Source organism: Pezoporus occidentalis, unplaced genomic scaffold (genome assembly GCF_034315485.1).
Source record: "Pezoporus occidentalis ecotype Australia unplaced genomic scaffold, CSIRO_AGI_Poc_V1 ctg23, whole genome shotgun sequence".
Lineage (NCBI taxonomy): Eukaryota > Metazoa > Chordata > Aves > Psittaciformes > Psittacidae > Pezoporus > Pezoporus occidentalis.
The window spans coordinates 7,816,322-7,831,891 of NW_026914180.1; the positions used below are offsets into that span (position 1 = coordinate 7,816,322).

A 15,570-nucleotide genomic window follows, 5' to 3' on the forward strand; every position below is an offset into this window, starting at 1 on the left:
GCATTTCCAAATGCACGAGGAACACGAGGACAACTGGGGAGCAGTCCACATTGATTTATCAAGGGGAAATGGTGCTTGAGCAATCTGATAGCCTTTCATAGTAAGATGGCTGGCTTGCTGGATGAGGGGAGAACAATGGATGTTATTTACCTTGGCTTTACCAAAACCTTTGACACTGTCTCCTATAGCAGCACCATAGAGAAGCTGACCGTGTATGGGTTACATAAATGGACAGTGAGGTAGGCTAGAAACTGGCTGAAAGACTGGAACCTTGTGAACAGTGGCACAAAGCCCAGTTTCAGGCATGTTGCTAATGGTGTACCCCAGGGCTCAACACTGGATTCAGTATCATTAACTTATTCACAAAATGATCTGAAAGATGGGGCAGAGTGTCTCCTCAGCAAGTCTGCTGGTGATACAGCTCTGGGAGGAGTGGCTGATACGGCAGAAAGTCATGCTGCCATCCAGAGGGACCTTGACAGGCTGGAGAAATTGTCTGTCAGGAACCCCATGAAGCTTGAGAAGGAGAACTGTCAAGTTTTGTACCTGGGGAAGAAACAACCCCGAGCACAAAGACAGGCTGGAGGCTGACCAGCTGGAAAGCAGATTTGCTGATTAGGGCCTTGGGGTCCTGGTGGACAAGCAGCTGACTGTGAGCTGGCAATCTAACTTCATGGCAAAGAAGGCAAATGGCCTCCTGGGCTTCATTAGGAAGAAAATTGCCAGCTGATCAAGGGAGGCCATCCTTTCTGACCCTTTCCCTCTACTCAGCACTGGTGAGGCACATCTGGAGTGCTGAGTCCAGTGCTGAGCTCCCCGGTACAAAAGCTATGGATGTACTGGCCTGAGCACAGCAAAGGTCCACTAAGAAACATTTCTCACTCGAGAAGAGCCTGCAGGATCTGGAGCTGTCCAGCCTGGAGAAGAGAAGGTTTAGGAGGATCCCATAAGGAAATCCTTCTGATCTTCATTCACTTGTGAAGTGAGTGGATGAAGGCAAGGGAGCCAGAGTATACTCAGTAGTGCCCCGTTATAAGACAAGAAGCAATAGGCACAAACTAAATAATTCAAATTCAATCTGAAAACAAGAAAACACTTTTTTTGTTTGTTTGTTTGTTTTCTGTGAGGATAGTCAAACACTGAAACAGGCTGCTGAGAGAGTCTCCATCTGTGGTTATATTCAAAACACAACTGAACATGAGCCTGAACAACCCGCTATAGCTGATCCTGCTTCAGTTGAAGCAGATTACCTCCAGACATTCCTCCCAACTTCAGCTTTATGTGATTGCATTTATCAAAACCTTTTATGATCAGCTTCATGATCTCAACAAATTCCTTTTTTTTTTTTTTAATATTTCACTAGCAATCAGGGAGAAAAGAAAGCTAAAATAAATAAATCAATCAAAAGCTGTGACAGCAAGATGGATAGGGCTGTAGTTAGTACTATGCTTAGTACCTTGCCTAGTTTCCAGCTGACAATATCCCTTTAAACTACAAAAACAACTACTTAGTGACACAGACAGTTACTCTTTTGTCACCCTCTCTTTAGGCCACTCAGAGATATCTGCATTGACTTTAAAAAGCCATTATAAGCAATTTAAACTCTGAATTGATCCTGACACATATATTCAGGTCTTCCTCATACAGCCTTTCAATAGTTCTTGATTCAAACGGAGAAAAGGCACCACCCTATAAACAGAGGAGATAATTATACTTTATTGATTAGCACCTCAAGGTAGGAATGGAAACTAGGCAGCTATTTGAAAAAAAAATCATGTATTTTTTAAACTGTGGTAGCTCAGTCTTTTCCTTTCAAATGTATCCCTAAATGTGGTCATCTAACATGGAACCTGTGCCCAGTAAAATTTTACCACTGTTTTCAATGAAAGCCAGTGTGTTAATTTAGATTCATAAGCAGTGACTTCATATACTTCCCACAGTTGCATTCCAGTGTTACTCACTGTTATGGGGTTACCTCAGCAAGCAGCTCAACCCCATGCAGCTTCTCCTTCCCTCCTTCCCCATTGGATAAGGGAGGCAATAAGAAGGGTAAAAAACATCATGGGTTGAGATACAGATATATTAATAGGTCTATTATTAATGTCTTAACTCTGAATTCCCCTCCTTCCTTCTTTCCCCCCAGCTTTATATGCCAAGCTTGACACCATATGGTGTGGGATGTCCCTTGCATCAGCTGCGGTCAGTTCTCCCAGCTGTGTCCCTTCCCAACTTCTTGCGCACCCCCAGCCAAGTTGTTGGTGGGGTGGGGTGAGAGGCAGAGAAGTCATTGATGCTGTGTATGCACGACTCAGCAACAGGTAAAACGGTGGTCTGTTATCGACCCTGTTTTGTCTCAAATCCAAACATAGCCCCATATGAGCTTCTGTGAAGGAAATTAACCCCATCCCAGACAAAACCAGTATACCCAGTCACTCAGTTTCCTCCTAACAGTGGCTCATTCACCTCTTGGTATGTTGTGCACAAACCCTTCAGATGCATTGCAGACCACCCCTTTCTCTAACAAACTGCAAACCTCTTTGCAGCTGCCAAACACAACTAATGTTCCTGTTTAATCCAGTGTCAGCACTGATTGGCTTCAATTTTGCTAAGTAAGGATTTTAGCACCTGCCCCATCTATCTACAAATGTACCGCAGTAGACTCGTCAACAGACTTACTATATTTCTGGTTTACAGCTGAACCTCCAACCAACCATCTCTCAACCTTCTGCTTTCTGTGAATTAAGCCCCTCAGAAATCAGAACAAGGTAAGCTAAAATAAGAGGAGAATTTAACAATTCTATGTCTGAGTTTTTCTTACTATTTGAGAGAAGAAAAGTAGGTTTGTTAGGTTTACTAATAGTCCTCTGAACAGGCAACATATTGCATTGAAAAACAGTGAAATTGTCCACAGCTGTTACTAGAATGCACTTAAACTCAGCTGATGAATTCTGGGTTACCAAGATAGATAGAAATTAAACAAACAGAGCTTTTTTCGTGCTTGCTCCCTTGGACCCACCAATTGAGCACTGAGATGACTGCCCTTATACTTGCCCTTTCCAGTTTTGTCCCAGACCAACACATGGGCTCAGCCTCTCCATCCACAGGGGTGCTGAGGCAAAGCTGGCTGCTCCACAAGGCTGCCAGTGCCCATATTTTTACACAACTCCCACTCCACCCTGAAGAATCCCATTTTAAGTGAATAAGTCCAGCTGTCTCTCAAAGGGAACAATTTGAGATGGATCACACCAAAAGCTGTTTGAGGTCACAGCCACAGCAAATATCATCATTACACAAATTCAGGTCATTGTGTAGGCTTTAATTAAGGAATAGTTTGATAACAGGCAGCTACAGGGAAGCACTTTCTAAGCCCAAGACTCCTCTTACACCCTTTATGACTGCAGGCTCAAATAGATTCATACCTTTAAAGAAGAGGAGGCACAAACACCTTCGGTTAAGAAGAGAAGAAACAGGACTGAATGGAGACACCAGTATGACTTGCCAACGTGCTGCCTGGCCCACTGACTGCTGCCTTAAGGGTAACTTCCTTGTCTCCTGTGCAGAGATAGTTTGAGTTGCTCTTGCTTCTACAAAGTCCCCATCTTTACCATTGTATAGATAGAGACCAAGTGTCTTGAGATATTGGCTGCTATCAAATAGTTGAAGTCTCAAGGATTACCAGGAGCAGCTGATCACAGAGAGCTAATTTTTCTAGGGAAGCACTCTGAAAACATGCATGGAAATCTCTTCTGCAGAAATATTAACATCACATGAATGGCTGCTGCCATGAAGGGAGATAAAAGTGTGGGCAAACTTCTCTGCTTCATTGGCTTTTCCAGCTTCTGTACTGCAGCAGCAGCAAAAAATGTACTGAAAGAGTACAAAAATGTTTAGCCAATAGCTCCATACCCACATGAACCATAGAATTCCCATGTATTTCATTAAACTTATCTTTAACAGAAACCTAGATTTGGACTCAAAGGGCAAATAGTCCTTCTGCAATAATTTTTAATTGTTTTAAAACCTTTCTGTTCAGGAAATATAAGATGAAAAAACTTTGAACAATTTGCTGTACCCAGAATAATCCCAGTAACTAAATGTATGAAAAGGCCAACCTATACACAGGAAGTAATTCCCCCAGTGATAAAATAAGAACGACCTCTGTGACTTCATTTAGGTTCCACCTCTCCTGAGTTATGAGCCATTCCTCACTTGTAAGGTATATCCCATATCTCACTCAAACTCTCAGCAGACCACAAAACTCCCTTCCAGAAAAAATTATGCTTCCCTCAGTCTGCGGAGGATTACCCATGTCAGGTGAAGTTATATTATTGTCTTTAGTGCTGCTAGGAATTACTTTCAGGATGTTTCAGCTCATTACCTCAAGTCTTCATCAGCTATTTTCTGAGCGTGGTAACCTTTGTGATGCAGTTACTGAATATATCTACAGTATTGATTCTGTTTCTTCTGCTACATTACATGCAATACATGTAAACAGACAAGAATGTTTCACTACTGGCTAGCAAGGTGCACAATGGTAGCAGATCTTGCAGCTACAAAATGAAGATAAAACCTTGAAGTAATCAGCTGAACTGTCATGGAACTAATTCCATGATATAGTGGAAGCAATTATTTGCACTTATATGTTTTATTGTAAAATACAATCAGTGCTAAACCAATCCCGTTAGTGTTGTCAAGGACATATTCAGCTGCAAATGCTTCCCTTTTAATCAGTAACCTGTTATTAATTAATTAGGTAGTGATCATGTTGTTTTTCATACATGGGTATTATTATTGCACTTGGTTTTGTGCCTCTGCACAGATCACTGTTAATTTGCTGCAAGTGCAATTGTGTTAATGTGATGTGCTCTAATGCAAGTGATTATCACAAGGACGGGGCACCTAACATTTGACCTAAAATTTTACTGAATTGTTCTCACAGCTGCTTTCTTACTTCCAGCCCCAGCCAGCTCCTGCCTGGATGAGGCGTGCTAGGAGAGATGAGACTGTTCATAATAAATGGGAGTGTTAGAAGGAAAAACTGAAACTAGCAACAGGGCAACCAGAACCAGGAAAGGCTGAGGATCCTGTCCTCCTAGTATTAGTGGTGCTTAGTTATGCTTTCTAAATAATGCATTTTTCAATAGATTTTTCTTCCAGTCTGAAAGCTTTTAGCAGGAGCAGATACTGTGTCAAGAGAGAAACAAATGCGAGTAGAAAACAGACTTTATCTGAATTTAATTTAATAGGGGCAAGAAGCAGTGAACTAAGGATATTCAGCTGAAGTAGTTCAGTCAGAGATAGCTAAACTTTCAACTGTGCTTTATTTAAATGAGAGGCCTGAACTGGAGATTAGCTATTTATCAGCTGCATGATGGAATGAGAAACAGCTGCAACATTTCAGGATAAGTTTGGTATTTTTATTCGCTGTAAACCCACAGGTTCAAATACAGCTCCGCTTTATGCCCATGGGAATATGGAATAAAGGTATTAGCTTCCCACATTGTTTTTTGGCTTCAGAGCAAATCTTATTTATGTTGTTTTAGCTATTCACCTTAATTTCCCAATCACAAAAAGGACTCTTGATATTTGTAATGTTGGCAAGTATATGGGTGAAGAAATAAACTTGCAGAATATGTGGCATGGGTAGCATAACATGGCTCCCAGCTACCGTCAGAGCATTTCCCTATGTGTATCTTAAGACAGATTTCACTTCAGGACTGTGCTATAACTCCAATAGTTTTCTTCCCAGTCTTGGGTTTTTTTTGCCCAATGTTCACCAAAGGGGACAGTTCTGCTTCTCACCCCAAAAACCTGCTCCCAGGTCCTCAAAGGAGTAATTTCTACATTTTAAGCTTCTACTCCCAACCCCACCAAGTCCCCCTCATGTCTGCAGCTGCGAGTAGCCTTTCTCCCCCATGACAGATATCACTGCCTAGGAAATGCAAACCACCCGTTCTGATCTCGCCCCTGGAGTCTCACGTTTTGAAAGGGAGAAGTGAAAAAGAATGCTGCTAACCACTACACTGCAAGTGTTTAATTTGCTCAGATCAATTTCTGTCAAAGGCAGCCTCAAAGCCCTTTTTTTTTCTTTCTAGCTTGTCTTTGCAATGTTTCTTTCTCTCCCACTGCTCAGTTCAGCCTCGCTAGCTTCATCTGGTGACCTGTTATTATCAAGGGCTCCCCAAAAGATCCCTCGGATTTGCACAAGTCACCCCCGTTCTACCAGGGGGTGCTTAGATATCAAGATATCAGCTTATGTGAAAATCATGTTACTTCTTATGGAATAAGGGGTGTTGGAGTATGTGCTGGTTTTGGCTGAGACAGAGTTAGTTTTCTCCATAGTAGGTAGTATGCGGCTATGTTTTGGATTTGTAACCAAAAGAAGTGTTGGTAGCAACACTGATGATTTAGCTGTTGCTGAGCAGTGCTTACACAAAGTCAAGGCCTTTTCTGCCTCTCACCCCACCCTACCAGTGAGCAGACTGGGGGTTCACAAGAAGTTGAGTGGGGACAGTCGGGACAGCTGACCCCAGCTGACACAAGGGAAATTCCATACCATATGGCATCATGCTCAGCATATAAAGCTGGGGGAAGAAGGAGAAAGTGGAGGACACCTTAAGAGTTATAGTGTTTGTCTTCCCAAATAATAGTGATGGAGCCCTGCTCTCCTGGAGATGGCTGAACACCTGCCTGCTGATGGGAAACAGTGAATGAATTCCTCATTTTGCTCTGCTTGTTTCCAGGGCTTTTGCTTTACCTCTTAAACTGTCTATCTCAAACCATGACTTTTCTTATGGTTATCTTCTGATTCTCTTCCCCATCCTGCTGTAGGGGAGTGGGATGGGATAGAGAAGGGTGAGCAAGCGGCTGCTTGGAGTTGTGCTGCTGGCTAGGGTTGAACCATGACACTTACGAATACAGGATTTAAAAGGAAAATTTATGCACTGAAGCTTGTCAGTGTTATGGGGAATGCTATTAATTTCTTCCTGTCAGTCCGCCAGTGTTCTGCAGAACATGGTGACAGCAGCAGCCTCATCCCTCTTGTACTTTGATTTCCCTCAGATGTCAAAATGTAAAACATGCATCTGAAGGTTCTTGCCCTGAAAAAGGAGAGGGCATCTCCTATCAGTAGGGTTATTATGACTGCGACCAAAAATATCCTACACTTAAAAAAAAAGGGAAAGAAAAAAATCATTTCTATGTGAGGGCTCATATGGCAATGTTTTGTGGGTTTGTTTCTCAGAACTTTTTGTGAATTTGTGTAAAATACTCTGCTGATTTGGCAAATAAATATTTTTTAAGATGTCTTGCTGTCTTCTTTATGTAGTAGCTAGTACCTAGTGGAAGGGCAAATACAATCCACAGACAATTCCAGCTGTGCTGCGATACTTGCCGAAGTAAATGTTGCTGGTTTAGGCGATGCCTAAAAACCATCAGAGAACCAGACAGATGTCTATGGGTTATGATCAGCAGGAATGTGGTAAAGTACTTAAAAAGGTGTATTTTTGAAGAAGACAAGCACTGAATCAGCAAAAATATCTTTGTGTCAAGCGCTCATGCTTGTGGTTCTGCTAATGTTCAGGTAACTCTATACAGGAAAAAATCCTGAGTGGCATTTACCTGAGCACTGAAAGGAGAACATGCAATGCTGCAAAGGCGTCAAAATATGACAGTGTTTTAAAATGTTGTCAGTCCTGGCTGGGACTAACAAAACCTTTGGGCCAAGCTCAATGGTACGTATGATTCACAGGAATGTACGTCCCAAGGCTTTTTAATTTTTCTTGGGTGGGGGCTGATAACTACTTTTAGCATCTGTGAAGGTGTTTTCCAGAATGCTGAATCTTACGGGCCATTCTGCTTTTTTCTATGTTATCATGATATGGACAACTGTAAGTATTACTATATGACACTGTTCTGAGTGATCATGCTGCTTTCCAAGTGGTGCCTGTTAACTTTTGGCTCAGAGAACAGTTTTCACAGCTATGTATGTGATCTGTTTCCATTTTCTTCTGAATTGCTGACACTCAGGCACAAAAAATTCAGTGTGGCTCTGTTTTTTATCTTACGGTGCACATCAGTCAGCTCCTCATTGCTGCCGTAACCATGAGCCTTCATGGAACTTGAGTTTATGCCTGTTGTGGTATCAGCCACTGCTCCCTATTATTTTCTAGCTTGGCTTTTTTGTCTGCTGCACATTGATGGCCACTGCTTTGGTTAGCAGAGGGTTTCTGTGTAGCTTGATAAAGAAGCATGCTCAATTTCTGTACCTCTCTTGGACATGGTTTCTCTGTAATGACAGGAAAACCAAGCCCTAACAGTGTATTTGTGGTGCTGTTATAAACTCTTGTCCCCATGATGCGTATGCAGGGGACATTAGGCACTGGGGGTTAAGTGACTTGTGTGCATATCAAGGAAAGTGGAAGAAAAGAGAGGGCTGATTCAGGAGTAATGAGTTTATGCTCAAATATCCCTGAGAGCATTTTTCCTTAAACGTATATGGCAGAGTTGATTTAGATAAAAACTAATTATCAAACAAGAAATAAAGCCAGTGTTGCTGTCTTCACCCTCCCCACAAGACCTTGGAGACTCACATTATTCCTTGTGTTTAACCTAATAAAGCAGTGACCCACATAGAAGGGAAAGGAGTTGATTGTAATTATTTCTGTGAGTAATAATGCCCAGTTCATAGAAGATGGCCTAAAAATAGGAACTCAACAATGAAATGACATGAACAGAAAAATCTAGAAATCATGGGCCGCTTAGGCTATTTCTCTGAGCAAATCAAAACACATGAATTTTGTTCATTTGACTACGTTTCTTCAGGGAAAGTTCCCACCTTTAGTTTTTAAAGGTGAGCTGGACAAATAGAGTAAGAAGAAACAGCACACAAGGAATTTATAGAGCATATCAGTGTGGTTTCAGTAGCATGTGCTCATTTGGGTGACACCTCAGTGTAACACTGATTTTAAGGTACCATTGTCTGAATTCCGATCTTGTTACGTGGCTGGTGTCTGCAGCAGATGTGATGACAAGTAGGTTAAGAGCAATCACGCTTAGGTGCTTTCGTATCAAATGTCTGCTCCAGTTCAGAAGACAAACAGGAAATAATGATTAGCTTGCTTGGAAGTAAACACTAACTTATCAATTAGAAAACTAGAAAGGGTAAGAAAGCAATGTGAATTTGTCTAGAAACAATACTTAAGTATTTAAGGTAGAGGAGGAAAGATTTATGGATGCATTAATATTTTATGTCTCTTAGAATTCAGTCTAAGCTGATGGGTATCATGAGACATAGATGATATTGATTGTTTTCACTGAATAAAACTTTGTGATGAAAGAAGGTGGATAATTTACCCACTCTCCCAGTGAGTACGCATATTTATCTCCCATTTCTATTTCTCAGGAGTTTGTAAAAATATCATATCATATCATGCATCATGCATGTAAAAAAAGTAAAAGAAAAACTTGCTCTGATAAATTTTGCTCCCATTAGAGATTCAAATTCATCTGAAAGATGTTCATATAAAGAAAGCACTAAATGAACAACAAAGGATTTTATTCTCCCAAAGCACATGAGCCAATTCTCCTGTTTGGCTTGGTTTTATAAATGTCTAAACACATAAATCACTTTTTATATCCATTGTAACAAGTCTAAATTCTGCTCTGTCCATTAATTCTCAACAATCCTAAGATTAAGCCCTAAATATATTCTACCTATTGAATTTTATGACATTGCAGTATGTATGAGCGGTTTAGCTGAGATAAAAGGGGAGGAGAAATGCTGGGTTTGTCCAAGATTTCTATACAAATGAACTATTTAAAGGCTAGCAAATGCAATAAAAAAGAAGAGGCAAAGACATTTCCCGTTGTTCAGCAGGAAGGGAGCGGTCCCTCTGCTGCATGCGGTACTGGGCTTCTCAGCAGCATCACTGGGGAAACTGCAGGCTCTGAGCTGCCTCCTTTCCGAGGTGCCCTGGCATTCTGTGTTATTTGTCTTGCCCTCGCACTGTAATGTTCTGCCTGCCATACGGTTGGCACAAGGACCACAAGAGGGAGGTAGTCATCATAAAATAAATGGTAGGAGCTTGCTTCTGACACTGTACAGAGGGAAAAAAATCTGTCTGAATAATTAAGGCTTCCTAGATGTGACTACAGACAAAAATAGACAAAGAACGTGGTTTTGTCATGACTGTAATGCTCCAGCTCAAACAGGGAAGGCTTTGCATGGAACTCAACCAAAGAGAAATTCACTCTGGGCACTTGTATTACACTCCATTTAGTGGAGCAGAATGATCATGGCTTGTATTAAGTAGATAATAATGCAGCATCATAAACAATGTCAGGATGCAAGTCCAGGATGAAGCAGGAGCTTTAATGAGGTCCAGCTTGCTGAGAGCTTTTTGAAGTGTCCCTAGCTCACTCACAAAGCCAGAAAGTAACAAAGGCGACTCTGACAGCTGTGAGAGTGTCTGGTTTAGAAGGAAGTTTTATGTGTGGATGACACCAGTCTGGGATTCAGCTTTCATGTACTAACTAGCTCTGCTTGTTGCTGGAGCCCTAATCATTCTGCACAACCTATTTCACCATAATGGGCTGCACCCATAATAATTCTTCACAAATCAGATCCACACCATCAGCTTCCTGGATAGGCAAGGTTGGTTCATTGTGGCAAATAGCAGAAGTCAGCAGAGTCCCCACTGTGTCCACTAGCAATGTTTAATAAGCTAGACTCTGAAAGGAAGAAATCAAATGATGGTTCTGTGCACTACGAATGGTATGAGGCATTTACAACTATGCTGAAAGAGCAGCCAGCAGCCAAGTCAGGCAGCTAAATCATATTCACCCCATTCTAAATGCACTGATGGACTCCCCAGAGCCTTTACGAGGAAAAGATCGTATTTTCAGTTTTCTTTGTTCAGAGGAAGAAGGGTTATGGGGTGCTTATAAACTTAAATTACCTAAGTATATATACACTTGAGAAAATGCCTTTCAGCTTTAAACATTCTTTTCTTGAAGATGTTAGAATTATTTTTTTCACTTCTGTAAATGAAGATGGGCCATTCATTAACTAATTATCACCACTATTACTGCTCTCCTAAGTATTATTAATTAGGTGAGTGGCATATTTAGTCTTTAACATCTCCATTAGAAGAGTTTTGTTTAGCATACCTAATGCTCTGAAAGCCTTGAGTATGTTCTGTATCATGTAGGACTTAAAAACAAGGGCGGGGGAATCTTTTGGGGATCCTGTTGGAGTTGTTTAGGACCAGGAGGGAGCAGGGAGTTACAGGGTACAGTAACAGAGGAGCTAAAGAGAGAGGTATGGAGGGCGGAGAGGGATATGGCAACTCAGACACTTCTGCTGCTGCAGACAGCTGCAGCATTACTGTAGCCCAACTGATGCAAAACAATGTGTTATTTTGTAGGGATGACTGGTTTTTATGTGCAAATCCTTTAATGTGTTTACACATATGTGCTGATGCTATGAGAGCATTCGTCTGCAGCCCTTTCTACCCTGTTAATTTTTTTTTCTGTGATTTCAGGTAGGTAGCCCTTCTGCATCTCCCTTTGATCTTGCATGGATTATAAGCATTAAAACATGGTAATTTCTTCATCTAAGACTCAAACTGTAATCTCTCTGGGGCATTAATCATCTTTTATGTTGGACTTGTATGAGGGGTAAGAGGGTGGTCCTGGTTTCTCAACTGTGAGCCTAAAAGTGACTGCAATCTTATTAACAACCAAGATAATAACAGCAGTATCTGGTGTACTAATGCTGTGCTTCTAAATTGGTTCTTTTGCCGTTGTTTTGCTTAACAAACTGTAATCCTATAAACGTCTCTACTACCCATTGCTCTGACTATAAGAAACAACTTTCCCCACCTACAAAGTCAGAAATAGGTGGCTGAAAATCAAACATTATTTGCATTGCAGAGGCATCTCTCTGTTCCCCAACATTTCCCTTTCTCGTTTCCCACTGTCAGAGAAACATACACACATATCAGCTGTTTCTCTTTGTGAAGGAGAAAACAGAGGCAGTTATAAAGAAAATGTACCTCATCACTGGACCAGACAAAGCTCTTCACAGACACAGGCTGGAACAGCTTCTCAAAGATCAACACCAGCTTTGTGTGCTGTCCCTCTTCACACCAGAGTCAAATCTATCACTGCCAACCTCAACCCCATATTAATAGAGACACAGGAAGAGAGAGCATGGTTGCAGAGAAGGTGGCAAATGAGGACATGGAGAGAAATAACTTGAATAAGGCAGGGACAATTGACTGTGTGAAAATGAAGCAGTTTTGCAGCACAGAGAAACAGGTTTCTGGAGGGAAGTGGGTGAAAGTGTGTGGCACAGGGCTTTCCCTGACATAGTTGCTCTTCTAAGGACACTGCTCACCAAGGTGACACTGAAGTTACCTGGCTTGAATCCCTGACCTGTTTAGGGTAAAGCATCTTTGCAACAGGGATCCTGAGGTTGTTTTGATCTGTAAATTAAGCTTTTGGCAAATAGGAATTTACCTGGATTCAAGCTTTATTTGCCAAAGAAAAAAAAAAAAAGAAAGTTCTTTTTCATGATATACACACAAACCACAATGAGGTTTCATTTAAACAAACAAATAAATTGACGGCTACTGCTCTGGAGGCTCTGGATGTGACCCAGCAACAGCAGCATTAAGCAATTTCAAAGCAGACTGAATGTGATTTTCACACCTATTCTCTTCTAATTTAGGTCTGCTTGAAATCCAAGCACCCCTCTATTACTAATTTGTTATGGCAATATTAATTAATGGGTTTGCTCTACAGCAGTAAGAATGTTAAGACTTAGTGAGATAGATTAGAAGGACTACAGGATTAGAAAAACAATCTGTAAACTGGTCAGATGCAGTCAGAGGTCACCTTCACATCCTGAAATGAGCACACTGCACTTGGGAAGCCTGGGAGTGTGTAGATTTATTTCTACCAGTGCAGACTCATTAGGTCTGGTTAGATCAGCACCCTTTGATGTTGTCTCCTATTTTGGAGTATAGGAGACATTGCTCCCAAGGTGGGCAGAAACATTCATTAGACTTCCATAAAACTGATAATTGAAAAAATTGCTTATTATTTGATGGACCAAGTATGCTAGGAAACAAGGAGCAATATTTAGTGAGAAGGCACACAGTTATGTGTCGCAATTTCCATTCTCCTGACTCACTTTATTTCTGCCATTAGTTTAGTAGATCTCTAGGCTCATGTCTTGCCTACTCTGATCAACATGGTGCACCCAGACTCAGACCATCAGTATCATTTATCTTGCACTTCAGTCTCATAGAACAGCTGTTGATGGTGGTAAAGAAGACACAATCTCAATTATTTTGGCTTTAAATTATGAGATTCTATTTTTTCCCTGGTGTAAAGTGTGACACACTTTTGTTTATTTTGGGGGTATAGCGTTGCAGTCAGCCCAAACGCCTTGCGGAACAATCACAGGGAAGAAAATCAGAGGCACAGCGACGTTATTTTAAGAAAGCACCAGTTTTGTAAATTGCTCAGACTGGAGGATATGGTGCTTTTTTTGACATTTTACACTGAATTTCCCTTGGTCAGCAGGAGAAGTGGCTGTCAGACCGAGGGCATGCCTGAGGCCTAGGCAGAGGGATGCCTGAGAGCCCTGATGAGAAAGGCAAAAATGTCAATGGTCGGAAGGCACAGCTCATAAAGACATCTGAACGTTCTTGACACTTTCCTGGACATTGTGAAATCCAAAAGTTCAGCACAACTCGACTACCAGTATCACAAGATTTTTGGCTTTTCCTGTTTCCAGTCCTAACACCACTGATAACAGCAAGGGGAATAGGACCAGAGACATGCAAAGTTTGGAATACTCTTTGTAAAGGGTAACCACAGAGATAAACATACTCCTGGATTCTACAAAATATTCAAAGTATAGGTGAAACTGTTACACCTGATCTTGTTTGCCTGCCCTTACTGATATCCTAACAAATAGAACAAAGCACATGAGAAGACTGAATGATTGGCTAGGACAACAGTTGCTCCATATTCTGTGAAGAACTCACATACACAACATTCCTCCAATATTTCAAATTCTGTGCCTAAGCTGTTTGGGTTTCAGGGTTCTCTGCTGCTTTTAAACACTTCTGGACACAAAACAAGCTGAGCCTCCAAATCAGGAATAGCTTTGAATAGTTACCTTGAAATGTGTCCTTGAAAATGTGGTTCACAGAAGATGAGGGAGACAAGCTGAAACAGCTTTGGGAGAAGCTGGCTCTGACCACAGCTCAATGAGAACTACATTCTCCCCAGTACAGCTACCACTGCTTTGGGTGACCAAACAGCCCAATGGGCTGGCTGAAGCAGTGAGCAAAGACTGTCACTTCATGAGATACGCATAATGTAGAGAACAAGTAAAGATGCTTCTGGATTTAATGCTTAAACTATAGCCCAGCTGAAGTCAGTTGAAATATGTCTGTTGGTTTTAGTGGAAGTTGGGGTATGACTTCAATAACACATGACACAGGTTTTCTGTCACAGCTGCTATGTCTGTTGATGAAAACAGCTAGTAAGGAGGTCACCAGAAATCAGTGTTAAGGCTTATCTCTCAATTAATGTGCTGAATGCCTGAGTAATCTTTCAGCTGGACAATATATAACCACTCAAAAAATGCTGACAGAGGAAGTTCAGTGACACCTTTTCACTGACATTTATACCTTCAGAACAGTGAGGAGAAGAAGATAAGGAGTCTAGAAATCTGCAGAAAGGTGAAAAGGCCATTAAAAAGAGAATACACACTGAAGAATGTGTTGCCTAGTGAACAGTTGGAGACCCAGCTAAGATGTGATATTTAAGCAGAAGATGACTGTGAAGCCAAGAAATCAGGGAATAAATATGTTAGAGAGCTCAAGAACTGAAGTAAAGATTCTTGTGGTGCAGTTTCAGAACATGACAAACCATCAGTTGATGAATACATGGTATTTACCTGCTGATCCACCCAGCAAAATTCACTAGGAGCAGCAAAGCAGCCAACAGGACAGTACTAGTGATTCCTCTTTATACCTAAGTGCTAGGTTTCCATAGGCATGTTCATTTAAGCAAACTACTTTTTACCAGAATTAATTTGAGGGGGAAACAGCATACATTTCTCATTTAAAGCTACCTGTACTGGAGAGGATGGAACTGCCAGGTTGGCAAAGGCTTCCAAAATGCCTGCAAAGCACTCCGTGAAAATCACTTCTATTACTGAATTGTGTTATTATCCCCTTGCTTCATGGACGTTACAAAGCAGAATTAAATGGAAGAGGTGGAGGATTATGATGTATTTTAGAATTTCTTACATTTCTCATGTTTCCTTTTTGGAAATGTAGGAAGGAAACTTGTAGGTCACCAAATATAATTCCTGTGTCCTGCAGGCAATCATGTCACCTAAAGATTCCTCCTCTATCAAACTCCTTGAACAGCTAATGGACATCTTTACTAATGTTAATGAGAATTGCTAATAATTTGCATTTACACACTACTTAAGGATCTTGAAGTGTTCTTTCATATAATATGCTCATTTTTATTATAGGC

The 15,570-nt window shown here is 41.1% G+C and overlaps 1 protein-coding gene across 1 annotated transcript in view; it reads right to left on the reverse strand.

The window, feature by feature from the left end:
• Positions 1-15,570, reverse strand: part of ADARB2 (adenosine deaminase RNA specific B2 (inactive)) — a 307,816-nt gene that overhangs the window by 84,933 nt on the left and 207,313 nt on the right. The gene's annotated exons all lie outside the window — the stretch shown is intronic.